The following is a 4,243-nucleotide window of genomic DNA, read 5'->3' on the forward strand; positions in this document are numbered from 1 at the left end:
CCCATGTGTATATTTACAAGAAAAACAACAATAAGCGTTGTAATGTAGTAGATATTGCCATATGCGGTACTAATTCGATCTCTGTAGTAAACATGCATTTTTTAAACAGATCGTGAGCTATCGCTTATTTTTCGAATCAAAATTATACAAGAAATTAAAGAGCATTTTAAAAGTTGTGAACGTTTATTTTTAGAAATAGTAACAAGTTGAAAAAAGTTTTGTGAGAAAAAATTTGAATTGAAACAACTCTTTATGGTTCGAAATTTAAAACTAGCAGGATAAAATTATTTGGCTGCCATTTTATATGGTTTTTGATTCCTCTGAATTCTAAAATATTTCGTATATTCAACTTAGAATAGAACAGAATTAACAATTTTTTTAATTAGTTCATAATTATACGAGGAATTTGTTTCAGTAGCCTAAGAAACAATTTAGAATTTTTTTTCCATAGTTCAAATGTTATCATATTATCTATTATTCAGTATTGTTTGACAATTCATCATGAAAAACTCAACCGCAATAATGTGTACTTCGATCAACAATGGCTTTCTTGAGCTATCTACTAAGCCGCTACATCGTATGATATCACACCAAAGTCGTAATTCTCGAGATACCGGTAGCAACGCTGGAAAGAGTGATGGAAGATTGGACCTTCCGAATGGACCACCTACAGCGTAGTCGCCGCCAACATTTGAATTAAATTAACTTTAAAAAGTTAACGCCAGATATTGTCCTTTCGGATCGTAATAAAGATTTCGAAATCCAATTATCTTTTAAATGTTTTAGTTAAAAAAATGCATTCCATTCTGCCATGTGACTAAAAATAATTATATTTTTCTGTATTCTTTGAAATTGTTAAAAATTAAATAAATTTTCTTTCTAAGAATTAAACTTAAACCCAAATAGTATATGCCATAATGATAATTAATAAAACAAGTAAGAGAGCTATATTCGGATGTGCCGAATCTTATATACCCTTCACCAAATCATACTTCAAAATACAAATTTTAAATATCATTAGGTAAACAAAATTTATTTTTTTTTCCAAAGTTGTTTTTTTTTAATTTTTTGTAAAATAATTATATTCGAATTGTTATTTTAAAGTTTTTTAAATTTTAAATTTTTTTTTTTGGTTTTTTCATTTTTTTTTTTTTTGGTGAAAAAAAAATTCGGTTTAAAAAATATTTTTTCCGATTTTGACCCATTGTAGGTCCAACTATGGTCTTATATACGTCGTTGCAATTATATTGTGAAAATTACAAACGGCAAACTTATATATACCCTTCTCGCGAAGGTGAAGGGTATAAAAATACATATGTATGTACATTCATTTGCATTTATTTGTTTAATTATCCCACCTATCATAACATTATCCCACCTAACCAGAGTATTATCGAACTATTTGGTTACCTTTTTTTTAATAAATTAAATTAATATTACCTTTTCTAAAACCTTTAAGTTGCTATATATGTATGTAAATATGTATATTTTCAACACATGTAAACTACTTTTTTTAGCTTGTTTAAGATACCGCAAATGTTCATAAATAATAAAAGTTTCTAATATTTATCAAACATTTTCGATTTAGAGAAATTATCAAATTCACTACAATTTCTAAAATATATTTGTTCGCTTACGCACGCTCGTAAATTTTCGAATGTTTGGCCAGACGGAATTTTTTTTAATTTTATTTAAATGTTTTAAATCACTTTAATGGAGAATGGTTTTATTTATTTATTTACTACATATTTTGTTTTTTGTGCAGTTCTTTTTTGCATAAAATTTAAAAACAAAAGCAAACAAGAGAAAATCTCCAAATAAAATGCATTTTATGCTGTTTCACTGAAATACCAAAGTGTAAACTTTGTCTAGATTTTTATATTTTTCTTTTTCATTTCTTATTTCTTCGGTATAAGATCACAAATTTGTTTTGTCATGACGTTTGCAACAAATGGTAATATACATACATATGTACATATATTCATATATAATCTTATAGATTCTCATTTGTGTAGACTTTTGAATCTGAATAATTTCCGAAAAATCAGCACTTGTAGGACGATTTACTGATTTTTAATACCCATATTAATAACACATATTTCAATGTATGCTAGTCTTCAGTCTTTCTTTAAAGTCCACATATAGTTTAATAATTCAGTTGAAAAGAGAGATAATCGCCCAATTTCTTAACAATTTTTAATAGTACTTAAGAATACCACCTTAATCAACATGGAAAATGACATGCTTCAAAAAATAGTTTTACCTTTTGTATTATAAAACTTTTTCTAAAACTAGTTCCGAAATAAATTAATAATTACGAATGTAATATAATATAACTTCTTGTTCAAACAGTCAATAGGTTTTGAAACTTATTAATTTCCCTAAACTACTCATTTCAATTAGTGTTTAGATTAAAAAATCATTCTATTCGTAATATTACCTTAGATCGGTCAATAACCAAAGAGATATTCCATTCAATATTAAGATTTATCCTACAACGTTTTTTAGCAGTTTAAAGAAATATCCAGCTAAAATATCTAAAATATGCTCCCAAAATTCAAAATCGGTGAATTTTGTCTAAGCTACGAATATTTTTTTATTTTTTAATTTTATTATTTTGTTATAAATTTTTTTTCGAAAAAGAGATATATTTCAAAAATATACTGTTTAAACTTCCATAAAAACCTTTATTATTTCTGATGCAAAAAAACGTAACCTTTTAAATAAAACCAGTGGAAAACTAATCTATTTTATATAATTTTCCACATAAACTCTAATGATAGGTAATTAAGATTCGACCCAGCCGTATGCAAAATACTTAAATTTTTTCCTTTCGTAAATTTTCCATACATTTATGTTCTTGTCGAACTCGAGTAAAATTCTTTTCGCAACTTCTTGCAGAGTATGTTGTTTTCATTTTTTGTTCATTCTTCTTGTTGCAAAGTTTTAACTGAAAAATTTTCTTTTTTTTGCATTCGTTCCATATTTGGATTTTTTTTTTTTTAAATTTGAGTTAAATTTGTTTGCAAAAGCAAAAAAGCTTGAAATGAATGACGATTTATGCAAAGTTTTTGATAAATTCATTTTTGTATATTGACGTGATGTAGTGACATTCAAAAAAAAATTGATTTGTCATGTTTAAATTGCCTTTATAATAACTTGCGACATACATGCATAAACATTTACAAGTATATTTATTAGAAATAACTTTAACACTTCAAGCCCAATTTTCTCAATTTCGTCACGATAAAACATAAATAATAAAAACAAATATTTGACGAAAAAGACGTAGCCACTAAATAAAATACATTTTAATTAGTTTGTTTGTTTCAAAAACTTAGGACAATTCAAAACAAATATTTAGTTTTATTTTATTTAATTAAAAATTTGGTTACACTTTTCTGAGTAAATGTTTGCCATGTGTTGATGAGTAATCTATAAACTGTTACCGATTGCACTTTTAAATTATAGAATGGAGTACATTCGTTGTCTTAAGCGTAAAACATGCATTAAAAATACTCAAAATTAATATTCTACTGTCTACTAAGAAATTAATTATTATAGAGTAATTATAATAAATGAACTTAAACTAAATTAAAATTTACTTCTAATTTATATAATGCTTAGTCTCAAATGTATGCTTAAACGATTTGTTAACATACGTTTGTTGGAATTGTTAACAAATGCCCATCATATGTGATTAAACCAGAACCCGGCAACACATTGCAAGAGCGAAAAATAAGAAATTAGAAAAATGTACTCTCATATTCACTACAACGCAGGCATGGAAATTTTAATTTTGAAATGGTGATATTTTAATTAAAAATACTTCTTTACTTATATCGATTTAAGAAAGCATTTTACATTAAAATTCGTTAAACATAAGTTTATTTAGCAAAAGTTTATAATTCTAAAAACGTACACCATACGTTGATGTTAAAAAATATTAAGTTTTTCATCCCTGCATTAGTAATCTTCATATACAAAAGCAAGAAACATGCGACAACACAACCTTCTTCAATGAACGCTCAAACGAGACTGAATGAGTTTTTAATATGTGTGAGTACGTTGTTATAAATTTAGTAATGGCCGAAAGCACGCGTGCATAGGAAATGCCTAGCTCTGTATTAAACACACGTACAGTGCTGCCAACTTTTTTTTGGAGAAATCGTCAATTTACAAAAAAAAAATCGTCAAAATCGTCAAGTTAAAAAGAAAAAATCGTCAAGCCAAAAATATGTTA

Source organism: Calliphora vicina, chromosome 2 (assembly GCF_958450345.1).
Source record: "Calliphora vicina chromosome 2, idCalVici1.1, whole genome shotgun sequence".
NCBI lineage: Eukaryota > Metazoa > Arthropoda > Insecta > Diptera > Calliphoridae > Calliphora > Calliphora vicina.